Source organism: Globicephala melas, chromosome 5 (genome assembly GCF_963455315.2).
Source record: "Globicephala melas chromosome 5, mGloMel1.2, whole genome shotgun sequence".
NCBI classification, from domain to species: domain Eukaryota; kingdom Metazoa; phylum Chordata; class Mammalia; order Artiodactyla; family Delphinidae; genus Globicephala; species Globicephala melas.
The window spans coordinates 79,697,378-79,722,586 of record NC_083318.1 but is presented as its reverse complement, the minus strand read 5'-3'; the positions used below and the strand labels follow the sequence as shown (position 1 = coordinate 79,722,586).

At 34.5% G+C, this 25,209-nt stretch overlaps 1 long non-coding RNA gene across 1 annotated transcript in view; it reads left to right on the top strand.

The window, feature by feature from the left end:
* The window catches only part of LOC132597315 (uncharacterized), an 86,768-nt gene that overhangs the window by 9,441 nt on the left and 52,118 nt on the right, over positions 1–25,209 (top strand). The window contains exon 2 of the long non-coding RNA XR_009563860.1: positions 13,274–13,331. This is a non-coding gene — a long non-coding RNA (uncharacterized lncRNA). The remainder of the gene's footprint in view (positions 1–13,273; positions 13,332–25,209) is intronic.

The following is a 25,209-nucleotide window of genomic DNA, read 5'->3' as shown; positions in this document are numbered from 1 at the left end:
ATCTCTCATTTTATATATTCTTTTCAGCTTCCTGCCTTGTAAAGGAATACTAGAGAAGCGATGAAAACTGTGTTTTCATCCAGCTGTGCACAGTATATGCAAATAATGCTGATGCTTTTACAAAGTATTGCTCAAATTTTAGGTGCATTACAGAAAACTGGAAAAAAATTCTCCAGGGAATATTGCAGACTGACACATGCTAATAATCTTCTTAGACTAAATGAACTGTGAGGTTGTGTTCAGTTCTCTTTCATTAACAGAAGATGAATTGACTGAATTATAGCTGAAATAGTTTGCAATTAGACTTCCAGAAAACCATATGATTTTAAACATAAGGATGTGAGGCTAAGGGCTGCGTTACACAAAGATATTGGAGAATTACCAACACTGGTGATTTTTAAAAGCAAGGAAGGTAAATTCTTTTGGAAGGTATGGAATGTCTCGATATAGGGGAGTAGACTCTATCTCTTTTGGGAATTCTGTTGTCCCTTCCAGCACTAATTTTTTTGATTTATTTGTATAAAAGTTTTCTTGATGGTGAGCCAGAAATTCTGCGTGTAAATTTTGCTCCTGGGACTATGTTCCAGCTGCAGGATGCTGAGTTTATGCTCCTGTCAAAACACTTAAATTTCTAGAGTAACTTTTGAACTAAGAGAATCTAACCAATGGAGTCATTAGCTTTTCCTCACTTCATTTAACCAGTATCTCTATTTAACTATTTTTCAACCCCAGTAAAAATAGTATGCCTCTTAAAAAATCCATATTGATACTTATTTCCACATTTACCAATATATAAACATATTTGGGGTGAGGAGTTAGATTTTTATATTTTCTTTGATATTTTCTGAGCTAAAAGTTCAAATTTCTTCATTTCCCTTCAACTTATTTACTAACTTAAAAACTTCATAAGCAGTCTGAAATATTGAAAAGACCTGTGTTTCAGTTACATCTGTGAGTTTCTAACATTGCTTTTTGATACAGCCCTAAATAAATGCAGCCTTTTATTTGGTAATTTAGTTTAATAGAAGTGTAGAAGCATTTATGTTTCTAAATGTTATTTTAAAAAAGCAAGTTTAAAATATTGTTTTAGGGCTTCCCTGGTGGCGCAGTGGTTGGGAGTCCGCCTGCCGATGCAGGGGACACGGGTTCGTGCCCCGGTCCGGGAGGATCCCACGTGCCGCGGAGCGGCTGGGCCCGTGAGCCATGGCCGCTGAGCCTGCGCGTCCGGAGCCTGTGCTCCGCGACGGGAGAGGCCACAGAGGTGAGAGGCCCGCGTACCGCAAAAAAAAAATTGTTTTAAATTTCATTCTTTAAATAAAAAGAATACCCCTATATATGATGTATATGCATAGCAAATTTTAACAAACACTTGGAAGTGTTATTAATGACTACTATTTGGGTTATGTGAATACAGTCTCGCGAAGGGAATAGGAAAGAAAGAATGTTTACTTAACATTAAATACACATTTATACTGTATTTTATCAGTACCATGAGTAAGTATTCAGTTTATAATTTTTATGAACTTTTTTTTTTGTTTTTGCTATAAAACACGACGAACTTTAGTCACCATTATGGAAGCAACTAATTTGCAGTAGTTTATAAGAGTCCTTTCCTACCAACTGCAACCAGAGAAAAAGAAAAATTGTTGGAGCATTTGTTTCTCCTTCCTTTACTTTAGGAATATGAATTTTCTAAAAGCAGAATCAAGTCACAGCCATATTTCAAAATCCTTTCTAAATAAGGCATATCAGTAAAACTATTCTATTCCAGCAACTTTTCCTCTCTCTTATAATTTTCTTTCAAAAGAGTTAGCATACAGTACTAACCATGGTGAATGAACAAACCCCTTAGTTATGTTTGTTTATTAAAATTCAGGGCAGAGACAAAGGCAGATGTCAGCTCTGAACTTGATGTACATGCCACATTGGAAAGCAGTTCTGTGTAGTTACTGCTGTCCACCTTTCCTCCAGATCTGCATGTAACTGTTGAACCTAAGAATGGGGAATATCTCTTCTCCCCATCTGTCAGTGAGGTGGGCTGGAGGGGAGGATTTGGGTTCTGAGTATTTGTCAGATAAAATAAGGTGATGATTGGCCTCAGAGAGGGCTGAATATGCTTCAATCTTGTTCAAATTTTAGCTGCAATGACTTCTTTGTTGCAGTAGTAGGGAAGAGGCCACGGAAATCTTGCGATATAACTTATTACCGCTCCTTAGAACTGACTTCCACCTAGACTCCTGGCCCTCATTATAGCTTTGTAACTAAATCCAGTCACATTTTCCTTCACTACAAAGGCCCTTCCTCTTAGTTTGGCCCTGGTTCCCAAATATACCACTCTACTCAGTTTCACTCCTCTAACAAGAATGTGAAACTTACTCTGCTTTAGTCATCACTATAAATGTTGGGGGGTTGTGTCTTGGCTTTAATGCATTATACCAAGGTTGCCTCCTTCCACCATCTTATCAGATGAGACTGGAAGATTTAAATGAAAGTTGAAAACTTCATACTAGTTTCAAGGTTGAATACTTGATTATCTAATCTGCCTTAAGAAAATAAATGTCCATCGACAGATGAATGGATAAAGAAGATATGGTACATACATACCATGGAATATTACTCAGCCATAAAAAGGAATGAAATTGGGTCATTTGCAGAGAAGTGGATGGACTTAGAGTCTATCATACAGAGTGAAGTAAGTCAGAAAGAGAAAAACAAATATATGTTAATGTATATATGTGGAATCTAGAAAAATGGTACAGATGGACCTATTTTCAGGGCAGGAATAGAGATGTAGACATAGAGAACAGACATGTGGACATTGGGAGAAGGGGGGGATGGGATGAATTGTGAGATTAGGATTGACATATATACACTACCATGTGTAAAATAGCTAGCTAGTGGGAACCGGCTGTATAGCACAGGGAGCTCAGCTTGGTGCTCTGTGATGGCCTAGAGTGGGATTGGGGGTGGTGGGAGGGAGGTCCAAGAGGGGGGGATATATGTATACGTATAGCTGATTCCCTTCATTGTACAGCAGAAACGAACACAACATTGTAAAGCAACTATACTCCAATTAAAAAAAAAAGAATAGAAATGAAAAGAAAAAACTAACCTCACAAGAAATTTAAGCTGTTAATTGAGAAAACATCTTAAAAAAATTTCTGGTTTATGCATGGCATCGTATATATGTTTGTATATGAACAAATCATTTTCCTTTTTCTCAAAACCATAAATTACTATTCCTGTGTTTTGAAGACAGAATGATGTCACTATGTTAAACCAATCTTCAGCTTGAGTACTGGATTAAAAAAGCCTTTTTTTCCCATCTTGCATCGAGACCCATTTCCTTCCAAGAACACAATATTTTTTTGCCCTGCAGCTTGCAGGATCTTAGTTCCCAGATGAGGGATTGAACCTGGACTCCCCAGCAGTGAAAGCTCAAAGTCCTAACCACTGGACCACCAGGAAATTCCTACAAGAACACAAATTTCTAACAAAGTAATTTCTATATAAAAGACCCTTTAAAATAATAACTACATTAGTTTAACAGGCATAGTCAGGATTCTGACAGTTTATTTATAAAATACACGAATGTATAAATAAAAATAGGCAGAATATAGTCTTGAACATAGCTTTAAAATATGGATAGATATGGTAACAGTTCCACCTTTGAAGGCTGAGACCAAGTAGGATATCTCTTTCCAGTTGCGATTCACCTATGATTTGCTATCATTTAACTGATTCAGTGTAGCTATATAGAAAGAAAAAATACATTCACCAAAGGAAAGTAGGGTATTGCAGGTTTAAAACGCATGCAAGGAATATAACAGAAATATTCTAGTCTTTGTTTTGTTGAAAAACACACAACAATAGATATATAAACCAACCAAAAAGTGTTCATTTGGGATTTGGCAGGATTAGTGGTATGTTAATCAATGAACTCTTCCAAGGTGGAGAGTAATATAGTCAAGTGCTAAGGATTTAAAGAGTTTGGAAAAGTGTTGCAGCGAAATAAATTTGCACTCCTCCATTTTTTTTCAATCTCTATTGTAACTGAACTTTTTTACTGTTATAATAACCTCCTCATTGACCTTATCGTTTCAGTCTTGCCAGGATATCTTTCATTCTCCAGATCTTTTTAAAAGATCACCTTGCTTTATTAAAGGCTTCTTATTGCATGTAGAATAAACCCAACACTTTTACCATAGGCTGCAACCCTAAAAGGAACTGTACCTACTTATCCCTCCAGTCTTATTGTTGTGCCTCCCTTCCCTTGCCTCCTATGCTGTAGAAATAGCTGCCTGGTAACTGTTTTAATTAACGAATCAATCAATTAATTAATTGAGATATAATTGATATCTAACTTTATATTAGTTTCAGATAATATATTAGTTTCAAGATAATGATTTGATATTTGTATAAATTGTAAAATGATCACCACAGTAAGTCTAGTTAACGCCTGTCATCATATATAGTAACAAATTTTTTTTCTTGTAATGAGCACTTCTAAAGAGCTATTCTCTTAGCAACTTTCAAATATGCAATATAGTATTATTAACTATAGTCACCATGCTGTAATTACATCCCCAGAACTTAATGGTCTTATAACTGGAAATGTGTACGGTTTGACCCCCTTCATCCATTTCTCCCACCCTCCACACCCTGCCTCTGACAACCACCAATCTGTTGTCTATATCTATGAGCTCAGTAAAAAAATATTCCACATATAAGTGAGATCATATAGTATTTGTCCTTCTCCTTCTGACTTATTTTACTTAGCATAATAGCCTCAAGATCCATTCATGTTGTGAAAAATGGCAAAATTTCCTTCTTTTTATGGTTGAATAATATTCCATGTTCATATATCTTTTCGAAGGAGTGTGTTCATTTTCTTCAGATAAATACCAAGAATGGAATTGCTAGATCATATGGTAGTTCTATTTTAATTTTTTGAGAACTGCCGAACTGTTTTCCATAGTGGCTGCACCAATTTACATTCCCATGAACAGTGCACAAGGGTTCCCTTTTCTTCACATTTTTGCCAACACTTTTTATTTTTTGTCTTTTTGATAATAGCTATCCTAACAGGTGGGAAGTGATATCTCATTGTGGTTTTGATTTGCATTTTCCTGATGACTAGTGATGTTGAGCACCTTTTCATGTGCATGTTAGCATATGTCTTCTTTAGAAAAATGTCTATTCGATCCTCTGCCCATTTTTTAATCGATTGTTTTGTTCTTGTTTTTTACTTTTGAGTAGAATAAGTTATTTATATATTTTGGATATTAACCCTTATCAGATATATGATTTGCAAATATTTTCTCCCATTCGGTAGGTTGTCTTTGCATTTTAGGGATGGTTTCCTTTGCTGTGGAGAATCTTTTTAGTTTGATGTAGTCCCACTTATTATTTTTGCTTTTGCTATCAATCCACGAACTATCACCAAGACTGGTATCAGGAAGCATACGGCTTATGTTTTATTCTAAGAGTTTTATGATTTCAGGTCTTACATTCAAGTCTTCAATCCATTTAGAGTTAATTTTTGTGTATAATATAAGACAGTGGTCCAGTTTCATACTTTTGCATGTGGCTGTCCAGTTCTCCCAACACTATTTATTGAAGAAATTGTCCTTTCCCCATTGCATATTCTTGGCTCCTTTGTCATAAATTAATTGACCACATATGTGTGGGTTTTTTATTGGGCTCTCTATTTTGTTCCATTGATCTATGTATCTGTTTTTATGCATATAACTTACTCTTTTGATTACTATAACTTTGTAATACACTATATTTTTAAATAAAGGAGAATGATGACTCTAGCTTTGTTCTTCTTTCTCAAGATTGCTTTGGTTATTTGAAGTCCTTTGTGGTTCCATACCAATTTTAGAATTGTTTTTTCTATTTCTGTGGAAAATCCTGTTGAAATTTTGATAGAAATTTCATTGAACACATATACTGCTTTGGATAGTATGTACATCTTAACAATATTAAGTCTTCCAATTCATAAGCATGGAATAGCTTTCCAGTTATTTGTGTCTTCTTCAATTTCTTTCATCAACATCTTACAATTTTCAGTTTACAGGTCTTTAAACTCCTTGGTTAAAGTTTTTCCTAGGTTCTTATTCTTTTGGTATAATTGTAAATGGGATTGTTTTCTTAATTTCTCTTTCTGATAGTTTGTTATTAGTGTCTAGAAACAAAACAGATTTCTTTATATTGATTTTGCATCTGATTATCGTTTTAAAACCGCTGCTAATTCTGCCTTAGGTTCTTTATGTTAGCTTTCCTGCTATCTGGATTCTAATCTGCAAAAACTCTGCATAGCTGGCATTTTATTTAAGTTTCAGCTTAGATGTCATCTTCTCAGGGAGGCCTACTTTCATCCTCAGACTAACATAGTCCCCCAGCCTCATTCCGTTTCTATCATAATACCTTGTTTTTGTTCTTCAAATTATTATCTGAACTGTTCTTTGCATCATGATTCTGTGTGATTCACTATTCATTGCCTGTCTTCTACAACTAGAACGTAAGAGTGAGTGTAAGCTCTGGGAGGGCAGGACATCTTCTCTGCCACATGTACCATGTCTCCAACATGCCTGACACATATCAAGTGCTCAGTAATTGCTGAATAAATGAAGCTCCACAATGACTCAATATTCCTGCCAAAGGCAGTTTTTCACCATATTTATACTCCATTAATTAAATATTTTCTAAAACATGGGATTCTGAGAAGAAAAGCAATGCATGGTTGTGCTCTCCGGCTGTTCATGATTTTAAGTGGATAAAACAAATACCTACAGATATGAAGAAATGATTTAAGAAAAGGAGATAGAATATTTCTTATAGAAAATAAAAAATATTTATCTCAAAGCATCAAGTTGTACACTTTAAATATACAATTTATTTGTTAATTATACCTCATGAAAGATGGAGGGAAAAAGGAGATTCAACTTTGTATTAGGGTCTAGTAAAAATCAACAAAAATTTATGTGTTAATTGATATGCACTAAAGAAGCAAAATTTGCAGCAAAGTACAAGAGAAGACGCTTAAGTAGAATAGAAAGACTGGGGAACTGTCATGATCCTCGGGTCAAGCAATCCTTAAGTGTGTGTCTGAGGATGAATTGTTAGGAATACCTAAAAATTTAAGCTAAAGTATCAGGTACATTTGAATTAAACAAAAAATTCCAGCATTTAGGGTAGAAAGAAAGAGTCCTCTTATGGATTAATATATAAATGCAAGTTACGGTATTAAAATATCTGTATATTTAAAAATTTCATTATTAGTGGGAAGTATTCTATATGAAAATGGTCACTAATTGTGTTTTTTGGTTGTCTATTTAAGTTTATTCTTGATATTTGCTTGTGCAGTAACTCTCAAGTGACTAGATGAACAGATTAATATTTTTCTTTGGCATGCAGTAATAATAAATAATGTTTTATTATTGAATAAATAATAATTCATTATTACTAAATGAGTAAGAAATGAATCAAAGAACAGCATAAGTGAGACAATACTGGTAGAAGACAAGACTGAGAGTAAGCTGGAATTCAAAAGTTCAGACAGAAGCCATCTGAGGATGTAGCAGTAGGTTTGTCTTGAATTATACTCATTGAGAAAACAGGGGACTACTACGTCATTCACATTGTCTGCACACAGTATTAGAACAAAGTGGAATAAAGTTAATGTCTTAAAGGAAGAGAAATCTTTCATTTTCCTGACTGCAAAACTGTATCCATAACTCTAACAGGACATCTTACAACTTGAAACATATGGCCAACAAGTGCTGGCATATTGCTGAAAGTAATCTGACTGAGCAGGCAACTTTCACCTTTCTAATGAAAGTAACCATAACTCCTGGAGTTGATGTAATTTTGGATTTAGGGGCCAATCTCAATCATACTTGGACATCTTGCTGCTTTTCCAAAAGCACTATGCAAATTGTGCAGTACTCTTTGTTCGGATGTTTTATTCTAATTGTCCTCAAATTGAACATAGCTTAATGTTACTTTTCTTTTTGCCTGCAAGTGATACATTCATATAGGCTTATGCAGGAAAAAAATTGTGGAAGTTTATTACCTTGAAATCCCAGTTCACTTTGAGAGGAAGTAGAGAGGGTGTTGATGATGTATGTAGTCTGTGAGTAATGCATATTAGGAAGATATTATAGAATTGTAAGTCATATCTGAGAAGTCTAATAGTCATTTGTAAGTAGAAAAATAAAATAATATTACTTTTTTGGTACACATTTTTTCATATGGTAGGTGAATGTTTCATTTTTAAGGATTTATGAAAAAGTTTAGAATTAAAATTTACTCAAAAATTGATAACTCTAAGGAATTTTTTTAGTATTACAAAGAAACAGGGCAAGCAAGCTGCCTTGAAAAATGTAGGACTTGGACAACTCATTGACATCTGCAGACTTATCGCCCTCTTATTTTTGTTGTTCTTAATTATTTTCTATTAAACTGTCTATTAAATTTCTATTTAATAGCTATCTATGAAAACATCAAGAAATATTTAGTGGCACATTTTCATCACGTTTTCTTAATTATCTGAGATCGAAGGTTGTGTTGCTCTAGACTTTCATTAACAGCATGTACAATATAAAAATATCTTTATACTTTTTAAAAATTGCATGTGTCATAGCTTTTAAGACCAATTGCCTTGATGGAGCACCCAGAATGAAAGGTGGAAATGATGTTCAGTGGACTGGAAGCCTGAAAGTGTCAAGACTGTTAAAAGGTGGCATTAAAGAAGAAGGAAATGGGATTGCTGTCTTATGAAAGCTCAGATCCAACTAGGAAAGGCAGTTTTGGGGAATTTCAAGCTAAAAACATAAGGTGAGAAACAGTAACAAGTTATAAAAATTCAACATTAGCATAAAAATCTGAGTTTGGGATAATGAAAGATCTGGTGTGGGTAGCAGATTGCGGGAGCCTGGGACATATTTAAGAGAATATTTTGAACAAAGTGTGCAGGTTTTAACAAGTTGCATTTTTTCAACATATAAGACAGCTAGTAAACTAGTACTGAAAGAAATCTATAAATATCTTAATACATATGCTCTTAAGATATTGATATCTCTGGGATAAATGAATGATTACTTCTAGTTTTAAATAAACAGGGGAGAGCTATCCTGCAGGAGCTGGCATCACAGAGGGGGCACAGCTCAGAAGGAGCTCTTCTGAATCAAAGAAGGCCATAATTTGGCCTCCCTGCCTCCCATCCTCCAGTCACCCAACCATCCTTCAGTTGGCTACATTTCCTAGAAGCCAGAGGAAAAAGAGCTGGAGATAGAGTAGAGCATACCATAGCTCTGAGAAGAAACAAGCAAGTAACTGGCCGATGTTATTTTTTGTATTCATTTTCTATTACTGCTGTAACAAATTACCATAAATTTAGTGGCTTAAAATATCATACAGGCATACCTCAGAAATATTGTGGGTTCACTTCCAGAATATCGAAATAAAGTGAGTTACAGGAATTTTTTGATTTCCCAGTGAATATGAAAGTTATGTATACTGTATACATACTCACTATACTGTAGTCTATTGAGTATGTAATAGCATTAAGTCTAAAAAAAACCATAGATACCTTAATTAAAAAATACTTCGTTACTAAATAATGCTAACCATCTTCTGAGCCTTCAGCGAGTTACAATCTTTCTGCTGGTGGAGGGTTTGAAATATAGTAAGAATTACCAAAATGTGACACAGAGAACAAAGTGAGCAAATGCTGTTGGAGAAATGGGGCTGACAGACTTGCTCAATGCAGGGTTGCCACAAACCTACAATTTGTATAAAACAGAATATCTGCAAAGTGCAATAAATTGAAGTACTGTAAAATGAGGTATACCTGTAACTCTATTAGCTTACAGTTCAGTAGTCAGAATCTGAAATGAGTCTTATGGGCTAAAATTAAGGTGCCTGCAGAGGTGAGTTCTCCCGGAGGCTTTAGAGGAAAATATATTCCTTGTCTTGTCCAGCTTCTGGAAGCCATCTACATTCATTGGCTCATGACAGCATCACTCTGACCTCTGATTCCATCCTCATATCTCCTTTTCTAAAACTCTGACCCTCTTGCCTCCCTGTTATAAGAACTCTTGTGATTATTGGGCCTACTTGGGTAATCCAGGATGCTCTCCTTTTTTCAAGGACCTTAACAATCACTGCTGAAAAGTCCTTCTTGACATGTAAGGTAATATGTTCATAGGTTCAAGGTATTAGGACTTTGTGATATCCTTGGGGTGGGGGGACAGTGCTCTGCCTACCATACCTCTTTTCTCAATTTTATAGGTTTTTTTCCCCCGTGTTTACCTATTATTGAGTCATTATATTGTAAGAAATAAGGTATGAACAGATTAATATTTTTCTGATTTTCTGGTATTTAGAAACTTTTGATTTCCAAATATAGGCCATCATTACTTGCTTAGCAGATTTTAAATGTAGAACCTAAGGATAAATAGGTCATCAATATTTATTGAATGAATTCTCTGACATCAACCTGTGATAAATTTCAAAGTAGAGGTTAGAAATATACAAAAACTTAAGTTATAATAATGTGTTAATTTTAGGATATCAAGATATTACCATTAATATATAACATTATACTACCTATTGAAAACTATTACAGAATAATTTAATAACTGAATTTACATGGTAATCATTCAAAACAGTTTTAAAAATGGTCTATAACTTCAACAGAAATCTCATGTACTAAAGAACTTGGCTTATGCTAAAATATGTGATTATCACATATATTTTTATTAAATGATAAATAAATAATATCATCAGGCTCACTTTTCTCAAGGACTGTAAACCCCGAACTCCTTTTATTTAAGATTGACGTGAGAGACTTAGTTTGTGCTATTTTTTAATTTTGTTTCCCCTCCCAACAGTTTTTGGATCTAAACTCTACACTGTTGATTTAAGATCTCCACAGTTAAGACTTACCTTTATGGTTTCAGTGAGTATAGATGAATGCATCTAAGCTCACAAAGCCAAAGGCAATATTAGAAGTTTTCACATTTCTTTCCATGAATACTTCTAGGAGCAGATTTACCCCCATTTCAAGTATAATTGTAGTGTCAGGATGCAGGGGGGTGGTCTGTGGAGCAAGCAGAGGTCCACGTATATCCAGCAGATGTTATTTCATTCAAGAGGTTCCAGAAAAGCAGAAAGGGTAAGGAAAACACCAGCAATGTTGGATGGGAGAAAGTAATGCTACATCATCTGTAACTTGTAACTCAGTTTCTCCACAAAAGGCAGGAAGGATGAATAATGCATCTGTCAACCACTTACTTGAAACTATTTTGTATGATACTATAATGGTGGATAAATGATATCATGCATTTGTCAAAATGCAACCTAAATAGGACACAAAGACTGAATCCTAATGTAGACTATGGATTTTAGCTAATAATAATGTATCAATGTTTGCTAATCAATTGTAGCAAATGTGCCAAACTAATGCATGTTAATAATAATGGAAACTGGGAGGGAGGAGGAATGGTATATTGGAATTCTCTGGGGAAAAAAAGCGCATCGATCTGAGGTCTTGTTAGTTGGAAATAATGTCCTAATCACAGAGTTGACCACTGGACTGACAGATTCTGAATATTACCAAAGGAGTGTGTTTCTAGGTTTTGATTTGGTGGGATATAATCTTGCTATGAAGAATTGTCATGGAGCCTGGTTTCTTGTCTTCGTGGGATATTACTCTCTTTGTTTTTTGCTACTACACTTTGGACACTCTCTTCATAGATTATCTGAAGGAAAATATTTTTATGTCCCTCACTAATCTCTTAAAGCAAGACCATATTCCATGAAATCAAGGCACGCTCTTTTGACTTCCATCTGCTCTCTACCTATGAGGGTATTTTACTAAAGTATTTGAGATACCTTGAATTTGCCGTTTGTAACCCAATTATTGCCATATATATCCCCCTCTTGTGTCAATTTCTTATGGTAACAGTTTTCAGATTACTTAAATTTGTTTTATCTTGGAGACACTACTAGTTCTCTTTAATTCATTTGTGACTTCTCTGCAAGGAGATGAAGTTTCCAGTGTTGATCAAGAGTAACCAATTCACTGTTAGAAAATATGGCTAAATTGCTGAGAGTAGGACATACATCAGTATGTCTAAATATTTGTTAGTCTGTGCTCTCTGGGTTAAATATCCTATAAATGTGAAAAAAAAGTTTTATATAAAAGTTAAATCTGCATTAAGTATGTATATACAACATAAGAAAAACAGACTAAATGTTGTTTCAGTAGGTTTATATCTGTAAATATGACAAAAATTTCTCTTAGGAATTAATTTTTCTTGATTTTTATAGAAAATTAATAGTGTATTTATCTAAAATCAAGATTAATAACATCTTTTCTTTAATCCTGTTCATAAATATTTATAATTAGTTTAAAAATTATAAAATTGTAAATACTGCTTAAAATAAAATTAACAATTCAAAGAAGCATATCGTGAAAAATAAAGATTTCTCTAATAAATCCCCAACTGCCCACTCATACTTCCCAGAGTATTTTCCACATAATAATTTCTAATGTATTTTTCCAGAATTATCTATGCATTTACAGACTTGTATATGTATGTGAGTGTATAATGTATATTTGAGAAAAATATGATGAATTACGTACTATATATAAATATATACATATTTGAGCATCACCATATGTAATGCTCCGTCATTCATGTGTACATGAGTATGAATGCGTGATGTGTGTATATACAAGTATGTTTTTGTAGTTCAGGAATATACTTGCCTTTAATTATTGGAATGTACCTCTAATGATAATCACCTGATATAGAATACAGCTTTGTCTAGAGTCACGTCGCTCATGTCTTGAGAATAGAGGAAAAGTTAATACAAATCACTAAGGTTCAACAATGGATTTCCTGAGCCCATGTCAGTCAGTCTTGGCTTCACAAATTTACTGCAGTCTTGGAGTACCCTGAACAGGATACTTACAACACTTCAAAGTTTACATCTGGCTGTTGGCCAAATTATACAATCTTAGTTTGACTGTCAGTGGAAAATATTCAATTAGACGAATGTACAGTGGAATGAGCTCTCCCTACAGGACTCAAACTCAACAAAACATTGCCATATAATTTCAATATGACTATAGTTCTTATAAAGAAATACCACTCTGAATGTTAAGTGAAATTAAATAGGCTTTATTTTCTGGCAATAGCCTTATGGATAGATTATAAGCTTCCTTCATTCCAAAGATGTCTTATTTTTATTTCAGAAATCCAGAATTAGAAGGCAGAAAATTGTGGTCTTTAATATCCTCAGGAGAGACCTCAGTAAGTAAAACTGTTTGTATTTTTTGGCTACATCATTGGCAGCTCAATACTTACTCAGTAATGTACTCCATTTTTCCAAGTAAGAAACCCTTTGCATATCTGTACAGTTTGGAAAGGGAAAGCAGGTTTAAAGACCAGTTCATGAGTATATATTTATAAGTTGTATTAATACCAATCAAAGTTTATTCACCATACAGGCAAAAGTGTTAACCATAACCATTTACTTTAGAGCCAGTGACTTTTAAAGGCCTTATGATCACCAGAATATTTTTTATTGCATACTGAGTTCTACTCTATGCAATAAATTAAACACACAGACACACACACTCACACACACACCCCTCAAGTGATTAACAAGGAGAACTCAATTTTAGTCAGTTAGCACAAATGAAAACCATTTGTTAAAAAGGAAAATGCATAAAATGTAGACATCATGGGAAGTGAAAGACTAGCGTTTAGTTGCCTGTATACTGTTTAATTTAGGGATGCTTTGAATTTCAGATATAAAACTTTTGCTGGTAGGATCACAACAGGGAAGGGGAACATGAATGAATCATGAGAGAGGCTCTTGGCTGGATGGGAGAGGTTTTTCCCCCCTATTTGCTTTTGTGTGTGAGATTCTTTTCTTAGGTGTATCTTTTGGCTTTTTCAAGCAGCAATTACATTGCTTGATGTTGTTTTATTGTTGAAACTGCTTGCAGAAATGGCTTGTGCTAACTCTGGATATCAGAAAAGAATGCCAGGAATTGGATACTTTATTCTATTAACAGGTACAAAAGCAATATATGAACTTACTTAATTTTAACATTGGTGTAGAAAAATACAGGACAGCTATATCATCTTATTCTTTTGATGTGATCCTCCTAATTCTGGCTTGTCAGAGGTTACTTTAAATGTTGTAGGATACCCAAAATTTTGAATAGTAAGCCTAGCTACCTGCAAAAATTGGGACATAAGCAAATTATTGTCCAAGTTTCTCTTAACCCCACTACACATCTCTTCTTCAGTTCTTTCTTCTTCACTAAGCACTATCCAATATTCTATTTTCCTGCCCTTTTATAAATGGACTTGTTCTGCATACCTTACTTCTTCTTTCTGAGATTATAAAAGTACTTTAAGTATTGACTGGTTAATTTTGCATAATCCATGTTAGAATGGCAGTGAATATCAGAAGACTGGAGAAAATCATCTCCAGAGAACCATTCTTTTCTCATTTTGTCCCCGGCTGTTGGAAAAATATAGGTGTATGTATACACTTAATTGTAGGATATTAAAATATAAAAATGTATAAAGAGGAAGCCTTCACATTTTTTCAGCTCTGAGTGATAACATCTGTTAACAATTTAATGTCTACACTTTGAGTTTTCTACATGAAAATAATAGAAATGAAATCATACTATATATGTTCTCTGTAATCTTTTCAATTATTTTGAACCATTTTAATATATATAAATCTTCTAAATTCCTTTTAACTACTATGTATATAAAGGCATTTACTTTAATTGCGCGATCTTCTATTAGTAGATACTTAGACTATTTTTACTTTGTCAACAAGCATCAGCAAAAGCAACAAAACTACTACAATGACCATATATCTCTTTGCACACTTCTCTGAATATTTTAGTTAAAACACCTACAGTGTGAATTACTGATTCAAGGAAATATAAAATGCTTATTTTGTAAACCATAATGGAAAAGAATCAGAAAAAGAATAAAGATATATACACATATATATATTTGTATACTTTGCTGTATACCTGAAATGAACACAATATTGTAAATCAACTATACCTCAAAAAGTGCTTATTTTGTTACTTATGATCAATTTTTCCTCCAGAAAATTTTCCCCCTGTTTACACTTCTATGTGCAAAAATTTTTTTCTATGGTCTTTTGGACAAAGGTCTTTTTAGAACCCTTTTGGATATTTGACACTAAGTAGTAAAAGCAGTTTACAAGGGTAAACAAAAAAGGTAAGGCAGATATTTTTGGTTGTGCTCTTTCAACTTCTCTTTTCTATTTGGTACATGTGCAGGGAGGTTTGTCATGTTGAAGACAGTGTCCTCCAGCCAAGAAACTTCAAGGCAACAGTGCTAGGTCTATTTTGGCAATTAAGCTTTGAAAGGTTAAATGATCTTTAGTTTTACACACTGCTAACCATTAAAAAGTCCCTGGGTTTGAGGGTGAAACTCAGCAGAGAAAGCCAAACATAGGACTTGTCAGTATACCAAGTGTTAAACGTATTCTTTGACTATGAATGAATTTTACCCATTCAAGTGTAAACTGTGTAAAATGAAAGATGGCAGCTCTTGGGGAATCTCATTATCAAAGTACATTATATCTATACCAAGAAATCCAGAATGTTCAAAATTGTTTCAATGTTATGAACTGGTGAATTATAGTATTTCTGACTGGACTATATTACTTAGAAATATATTAACATTGAGTATTGTGATTTCATTAATAAAAGAAAAAAAGAGAACATTTTAAGATGAGAAAGTTATATCATTTTCTTCAAGGAAGGAAACTAACAAAATCTTGTTACATAGGGTACTTATAATATTCTTTTTTTTTTTTTTTTTTTTTTTTTTTTTTTTTTTTGCGGTACGCGGGCCTCTTACTGTTGTGGTCTCTCCCGTTGCGGAGCACAGGCTCCGGACGCGCAGGCTCAGCGGCCATGGCTTATGGGCCCAGCCGCTCCGCGGCATGTGGGATCTTCCCGGACCGAGGCACAAACCCGTGTCCCCTGCATCGGCAGGCGGACTCTCAACCACTGCGTCACCAGGGAAGCCCTATTCTATTTCTTTTTGTAGGTGATGAGGACTGGAAGTTTTATTAATGGTTTCAAACTTTATTTATTACTTTTGAACTATTTTTTCTCTATGGCATTTCATAATTTTACAAATACTGAAAAATATGCTTCATATCAGAGATTTTGTGTTAAAGTTAAGGATGCAATTTTAATGCAGTTGTATTGCTGTCATTCCTAAGAACTCAGAAATGCCTGAACCATGAATCCTGCCAAATATCTCTCCTTATACTTCATGAGATTCCTACAGAAGCTGCTTAATTAATTAAATTACTTGTTTGGAATCAACTATTCCATAGCTGTGTAATTTCTTAATTCTCTAATGCAGGTTATTGGGGAAAATTTTAAATCATAGCCTTGACGTAGGCCTGAGGGCCAAAATGGGATCTCCTACTCTGCCCCACCTCTACTGCTATCTATAGAAATCTATGAGAAAGACTGAGTCAGAGCTGCCCTAGGAACTAGGCATGTTTTCCCTACAGCCAGGCCATAGTGAGCATAAAGTTCAAGAGGAAATGTGGAGCAGGGCTCTGGTCTTCAAGGCACAGTGGTAAAATGAGTGCCTCAGAGTGCCCAGGTTCTCAGCAATAATACTGATGAAAGTAATGCTTACACAGTGTTTCTCATGCACTCTAAAATACACATGCCGTATAGAGGTAGTTTTCTAAGTTCCTCACATATTGCAACTCATTTAATCCTCATAACAACCCTGCTGGGTAAGTACATAGAAGAAAACTGAGGTCCAATGAGGGTATCTGCTCCCAAATCATATTACAAGCTTGGATTTAAATATAGACAGTCTGATTCCAAAGCCAGTGCTCTTCACCATTTTACTATACTTTTTTGTCCAAAGGAGAATGTGAGGGTGGGACAGATGATGAAGAATTTTGTATAGGCTGACAGAAGGGTATTTAATCTGACATGAGATAATAAGTTTAATCATATCCAAAATTGATTGAGTCCTTATCACATACTCAGTACCTTCATTTAATCCTCACAACAAATGTTTGAGGTATATACTTATTAACCCTATTTTGAAGATGAAAAATCTAAGCAGAAGGAGACTAAGTAACTTGTCCAAGGTCAAAAAGTTGATAACTTGTGAAATTAGGAATCATAGCTATGTTTTCATTCATTATGCTAGATTGCTCTGCTAGGCTATGAGAAGGGGAATGTATTTTTTCCCAATGCTCCCTGATGCCTGTCCTCTCTTAACTCATTAGGATACCCAGAGAGACTATGGTCATCCAGCACGTGGCACCTCCTTTTGGTGGGGAGGAACCGGTAGTCTTTAAAGCGAGTCCTGGGTCCACCTTGGGCTTCTGGCTGAAGCCCACACTCACACACTTGAAAGTACCCAAATGGGTAGTTTTATTGTTCTCAGAAGTTTTTGACATGGATCTTAATAGGACATTAGTTAAAGCAAATTCAAAGAAATTTTGTACATTAGGCTAAAATTTTAACCCATTTGATTTAATATTTCACCTTAAAAACAAAACAAAACTGAAAACTTGCTATCCATCTTGCCCCATCAGAAGATTTGAGAGCCCAGAAAATGAATCCAATTATACTATGTAGGAGGGGCTGTTCACAACATGAACCACACCTCACTATAACATTTTCAGAGAGAAATTATAATACAAATGAAGTTCCCTTCCTGATTGGAGAAATTCAGTTTCAAAGATGTTAAACCCTGAATTCATCCATATATATTAACCCTTTCAGCAATACAGATCTTAATTATATGCTAATATTAGTAGCTTTAGCCCAAGCCTTCTTCCACTCCTAAGGGGAATTATTCTAACCCCAAACTTTTCCTGTTTTTCACTGTTCCAAAATTCCCATGACTGAATAAGAAACGAAACAGTTCTGCATCAGCTCCACACTTCAAAGCTGGGCTTATTGTGAGTTCTTTCTGGTATCTTCTATCTTCACTTGTGAGTAGAGTACTTCACCTTTGTAGCAGGCAGCTCTTCAAGTGATATTGTCGTGATTTCACACAAGCCCAGATGAATGCTCTTATCTGTATTTTTTTCAGCACAAATGGAATCCCCCATTTTTTGCCTTATGCTGTAGGGCCTACTGCTGCTACCTGCTAAGCTAAGGAGGCTTTCTCCTGGTATTCTCACTGGACTAACTAGAGGGCCATTCTTGACAGATCCCTGAATTTAAGGTGCTGTTATTGACATTTCTAAACTTATATGTTCTGTGACTTAGGGAACGAAAGAATACATATTTTTTTGCTGCTCCACAAAGTTGGGCTTCCCGTCAGAGTTTTAATTTGCCAAGCCGTAATATCTTTTATTAGCTATTTCAGAGGCACGAGAAAAACAGTTTACTTCTTTTACTTCTAAAACAAGGGTCCCATTTCCCAAGGCTTCCACTTTTCCCTGGTTTACGCCAATCTGCTTAAAAGTTTTAAGAAGTCCAATCTACTTTTTAACTGTACATATTTCTTTTGTTTTTGATAGAAAGGATACCATATTACTTGTAGAATTTTAAAAAAAGTTTCCATTTTCTTTGTTTCAGGTTTAGACACTTATTCTCTGAGCATACTCTTCTACATTCTGCCTTGTTGGTTTATTTGAAAGCCAACAAATCGTAGGTCTCTCCAAAGCATCTGTTACGTTAAACAGACAAACAAAGTAAACACAACACCTTCTCTTTATCCTCTTCCTGTCTGTGGCATTTACATACAGGAGATAAACTTTTATAATAGTTTTTGACAAATTGGTTCATCTGGCTTCTCCTAATGGGTTTGGTCATTCCTCTGTCTTCACCTTCCCTGAACCTTCACACAGCGCAGAACTGATTCCCCATGTACAATAACGCTATCCCTTTGAAACTACTAAATGGCTTCAGAAGTATTCATCCATGATATTCTAGCTTTCCCTCTTTCAAATATGTTCACCTCTAATGAAATTGATCCATTCATGAAAAATAAGTTCCCCAATTGCTCCAATTACTAACTCTTTTCTATGCTTTCAGAGAGAGCCTCAAAAGTGTCTTCATCTTGTCTCCCTCTTGGGAAGTCAATTCAGCTTACTTTGGAAAACCTTATTATTCTTTTAAATCAACTTGAATCCTGGGCACAAGTTGGATATCTTCACTTTTCTATACTCATCTTTAAAAGGATTTGTAATTGGTATATCACTTTTTCTTTTTCATAACTCTCTAGCTAGGCCTCTAAATCTTAAACTTTCTCCTTAGGAAATTTCTGACTTTTCACAGGTCAATAAGTGTGTCTACCTTCATTTTCCTTTCCCTTTCCCATTTTTCTTATTGAGAATGTTTAACAAATCTCTCTTTTTTTAAAGTATATTTTAGTCAGTATGAAAACAGAAGAAATGTGAAAGACAGAGATTGTTTGTTTTCCCTCTGTTCTAGGCCAGACCAGCTGCTATCTAAATTGGCTATCTAAATCTGGATTGATCTAAATGGTGCACTTAAATAAACTATGTAGTTTGTACTTAGGAGTGCCTATTAGAAGGGTTAATGCCCACTGGTTTACATCCTGACCTCAGCTTCTAGGAGAGTTGATCTCCTTTGATTGCTTTCTTCCTTAGAATTGAGTTTGAGTTATTAGAAATAGAAAAGTATCCATATTGCCCTCTATATCCTCAAATGTTTTGCTTAGTACTACTCTGCCTCCTTGTCATAAATGAAACTCTGAGTACTAATTTCCCCTGTAGTTCTTTTAAGTGAGTGTCTTTTTTTTTTTTTTTTTTATCATATTCCATGAACCTCAGGGCCAAGATTAGGGGTTGGTAGCTCTCTGTTGCTGCTTCCAGGTCATTCTTCCCCTAATTCCCCTGTATTAATTTGCTTCCATAACAAAGTACCACACTGAATGGTTTAAACAACTGAAATTTATGTTCTCACAGTTCTGGAGGCTAGAAGTCCAAGACCAACGGGTCAGCAGAGCTGTTTCTTCTGAGACCTCTTCTTGATGTATAGATGGCTATCTTCTCCCTATATCTTCACATTGTCTTCCCTCTATGGGCATCTGTGACCTAATTGTCTCTTCTTATAAGGGCACCAGGCATATTTGATTAGGGCCCACCCTAATTATCTCATTCAACCTTAATTGCCTTCTTAAAGAACTTATCTCCAAATATACTAACATTCTAAGGTACTAGGGGTTAGGACTTCAACATATAAATTTGGGGGAGCGTGGTAGCAATTCAGCCCATGGCACCCTCCTACTCATTCTTGCGTCTTTGAAAATCAAGCTTCTATTCCCTCTGTGTTGCTAATAATCTCTGATCTGATCATTCTTTCTTATCTAGAAAAAATGTAAGCATCTTATGTATAAACTTTGTCTTCATCTTGAATAATTTCAAAGCCACATCAATGCATCACTCTCCAAAAATCTGTTTCATGCAGTTATTTGACTTCTTCAGTTTCTCTCTTCCACAGTCACACTTTGGACCCTCCCATTATCCATAACTACTCTATCTCCGAAATATCTCACTTAAATGTTACTTTGCTCTCTTCCACCTTGCTTATTCTACAGCTGCCATTTTAATTCTTCCTCAGTACAAGAAAACATTTATAACTCTAATATTTCCCAGTATTTAAGGTTTCTCCTTCCTTCATTTTTCTTTTTATCCAAATTAAAATAATGATTAATAATTTCAATTGTACTCTTACAAATACACCAAACACCCTTGTTTCTCATTTTTTAAAAAATCATGTCTGTGTGAAAACTCCCCAGCCATGGATGAACCTAATTATATCTTGTCTATATCCCAACACTGAAAGAGAAAGTCCAGTGGAAAAAACTTCCACTGTAAATGCATGGTATTTATCTCCACATTGCTTGCCAACCTTATTATATTTCTTTGGGCAATTCATTGATTCAACTATTTAAAACTTTTGTTTTCTTCACAAACTCCAACTTCCTTTATTTCCTGCTCCATCCCTAATGTTATATTCCACTTCACAGAGAAAATAGAAGTGCTCATCTCTTTCAGGTCAGAAATACCAGTGTATTTGGAACACACTGTGTATCCAACTGCCTATGAGATCTTCTTCTTGTAGGTCTTAAAGGAACCTCAAAAATATGATCTTTCCCCAAATGAAACTGCCCCCTTCCAATGTTGCCTGTCTCAGTGAATGGTAGTTCTATCCATATAGTATTGTTCAAGACAGAAATCTTGATAATCTCTTTTCTCTCCCTTCTCTTTTACATTTTTCACAAAGCCTTTGTAACTTATGTCTTCTAAATATATTTATCTATTCTTCTCCATATTCTTCACTTCACTATCCTGATGCTTAATACCATTAAATATATCCCCTTAAAGCACTCTCCTATTTATTCCCTTAACAACTCTAAATCCATTTTCCCACATTGTAACCAGAATAACCTTTTCAAAACACAAATGTAGTAATGGCACTACCTTTCCTCTTCTGCTTAAAAGTCTTGGAAGCTTGCCAGTTTTTCTTAGATTAATCCTAATTAATATATTGAATATAGGACTCAGCATGGTCTCTCCAGGAGCTCCTACTTGCATGATATTTCCTTTGCATTTTCAGTTCTAATTCTCTACCTTTTTAGTTCACTGTACTTGCTGGGTCCCTCTTATCATAGTTGCACATGGTTTTCCCTCTATTATTCTGTTTTCAACCAGTTATGTCCTATTTACCCTAATTCAGTGTGAAACACTCAGAAGATTCTCAATAAATACTTGACAGATTAATAACTAAATGAATGCATGAATGAAGAATGGATCAATATTTGAATTTTTGGAGGGAATAAACTGTATATCAAATTAGTAAACAATTTTAGGTATAAAAATAATAAATATATGTGATGAGTGTTCATGTAGGTGAATGAGTTTTACATATGGTGAATTTGAATCATCATACAGATTCCTCAGTGTCAACTATAATATTCTTTTCACCGACCTCGAAATCAAATCACTTTAGTGCATCTTTTCTAACTCTTTGGATTCACCTCGTGTCAAATTACTTCTCTCCATTTTTATAAACATGGTTTTAGTTCCAGACATTATTCTTTGTCTTATTTCCTGAACGAATCCTCCAATTGGTCTTTCTGCTTCCAGTCTTCTATTTTTCTATAATATTTTCCATTGTTTCAATGAGAATGATCTTTTTAAAATGCAAAACGTATTAAGTTACTTCCCAGCTTATATACCCTCAGTGTCTTCCTATTGTCTACAAGATAGAATTTGAAACCCCTAAGCATGGCTCCTCCTCTGCATCTCCCCTCAGATGCCTCCCTTGATTCATCACCTTATATTGAAATTGCCTGTTTTCTTGTCTGTTTTCCTCTCTAGTTTGTTGGATCTTTATGCTCATCCACCACAGCTAGCTCAGAAATGTGTCACATGGTAGGTGTGTGATAACCATTTATGAAATAAATTAATGATGAATTAATACATTTTAAGATTTTGTCAAAACAGTAAAAAGCATTGTTATGAAGCATTGGGGTTATCCATGTTTCCTTCAATTTTATGATAAATAAAGTTAATTACATTGCTCTTTGCACAGGAAATTGTGTTGTTAGCCTTTATTGGTGACATGTCCAGTACTAGTGAATTAATATTGATCCTGAATTTCTATTATCGGTTGCCCCGAATCTAGACTTTTTCAAATAGGAGGCAATAAGGCATATCCTCTGTGACCTCAAATCAAACTGAAATTAATATGCCTTGACTCTAGAATCCTGAGATTTTAATAACATGTTTTCACATGTTAGTGGAGTGTCTTAGACACAGGAGTTAGTAATTGTGTATTGGATAAATAAAAGTTTTAAATGGAATAAATGAATAAACTAAGTAGATTCTGTCTTAAATTTATATATAAATCATCAGATGATTATTTTAAAGTTTGAAAAGATATGTCTCAAATTCATAATTTTTTGCTTATTTTTGATTTATATATGATTCTTTTTATTTGCTGTTTCTCGTTTGCTACCCATCAGGTAGAATATACCATCAACATTTTATAATTCACAATTTTCCTTTGTCTTTTTAAATACTTCAACTTGAAGAAGAGGGGATAGTCTTTATTTGCTAAATCATTTAAAACTGTTGGCAAGAATTGTACAATTCTGTTAAAGAGTGAAATAGAATTAGTGGTCCTGTATGTGAAGCTGCTAGATTTGAGAAATGGCACTTTTTTTCTGCTTAATAATGTGATGACATTGTTCTTTCTTGGAAAGAAAGCGTAGTCATGTATAAGTCAAGTCAATTTCCTTCTAGCAGTTCCAACTCAAAATAAACTATAAAGAAATGTATATCCCAAAATCTATGCTGACAAATGACTTCAGAAGACATCAGTTTGAAGTGGGTGATTACTTATAACCCTTACCTTGGCCTTTACAAGTTTGCTGAAGTGACCAGATTGCACTTTAAAAATCTAGTGTTAGGAGTTAAAAATCTGCAAAGATTTTCTAATCTTCAAACCTCTTTCCTGGATTGCCATCATCACTTGATTTGAAATCTTGATATGTGTTAAGCAAATATCCAATATTTTAAAAGTATCTTTTATATTGTTAAACATTATTATGGTATAAATGTATCAAGAAATTTGGAAAACAATACAACTTTGAGAGGGCTGAATTCATATTTATGTGTGACTTGAAAATTAATCATATGATAGAATATCCAAATAAAATATATTTACTTTTGCATTTTGAAGTATCACAATGTGAAAGGAAAATTCCCAAGACGAAAACAACTACTATTCTTTAATTTTAAATTTTCATTAGTTGAAAGGATACAAGAGAAAACAGCAATAACTAATTATTTTTATAGGCAAAAATAGTAAAGGTATAGAAATAAGCTCAGACAGAGTCTAGCTCATATGGAAAAATTTTCATTGGTGGCTATGAGAGTTGGTTGGCAGTGTTAAAAGGATATCAGCAGTATGAAACAAAAGGATGATGAACAGATAACAATATATAAAAAAGAATAATATTCAACAAAAAATTAACATGTGAGAAACATTTACAATAATCAGATATCGCTTGACAAAAATACAAAATCATTGATGGAATAAGGAGACGGTAAAATTACTGCTTTATTTTCCGCTAGCCAATTATTTTGGTGCAGCAAAAATGATTTTTGTTCTGTAGCTCTTGAATAAAAAAATATACCGATTTCCCAAACCAGAACGATAGTGAGATGAGGGGATGAGATGGGGAATGCTGGAGGATATAAGAGGGGGCAATTTGCACCATATGCTGTAATTTGGATTTGGACAGCTTTTTGGATATCTTTGGTAATAAACAGGATTTCTGCTTTTTGTCTTCTTGATGTGGGGTTTACATTTGGGGAGAAAAAACCTACTAGTTTAAGGAAACAAATAAAAGACCTTCTGGTTTGAATATTTATTTTAATGAGAAAAAAAGCCCATTTGGATGAAAAAGGTGAAGAAAAAGCAAGTTTATGCTCCCCTATTGTGCTCTATGATCACGTCTGTCTTATCCAGCACTAATTTTCTTTGATTTTAACTCATCTGTATGACCAGACATCTGTGAGTATTTATGCCTTTTTTGGCTATGTGCTGTCCCATTCTGGCTATCCATCAAATCCAGAACAGACTTCCCAGCAATGTTTTGTACAAAATGTAGAGTAGAATGATAACTGATTAGCATTACGTGATAAATGGACATTCTTCAGCTGAAACTGGAAAGTGCAAAACAGCTGAGACAACATATGAGCAGGAAATATAGCGCACAGTCTGTCTTTTGCTTCCTGTTCACACAGCTAATTTTTTTACTGCTACAATTCAAAACTATATACAGCTCAGGCACTGTATATTCTATCCAACAAATTAAAAAATGGGATAATGCCCTTTTGTCTGTACATATTTAGGGGAAAAAATTTCTTTGACATATTACTAGGATGATATGTTTCTTAGTGGCAGATAGGAAAAGGTAATAGACAAGGTTGCTGATTTCATGTCTTCTGCTAGAATTCCTGAAGGACATCACTCTCCCTAGTGAAATGCTCTAGGACCAAGTCTCATGTTATGTTATTCTCTCAACTCAAATTAATCACTTGATGAATCTCTGAAATAGATTAATATTTACAAACCCA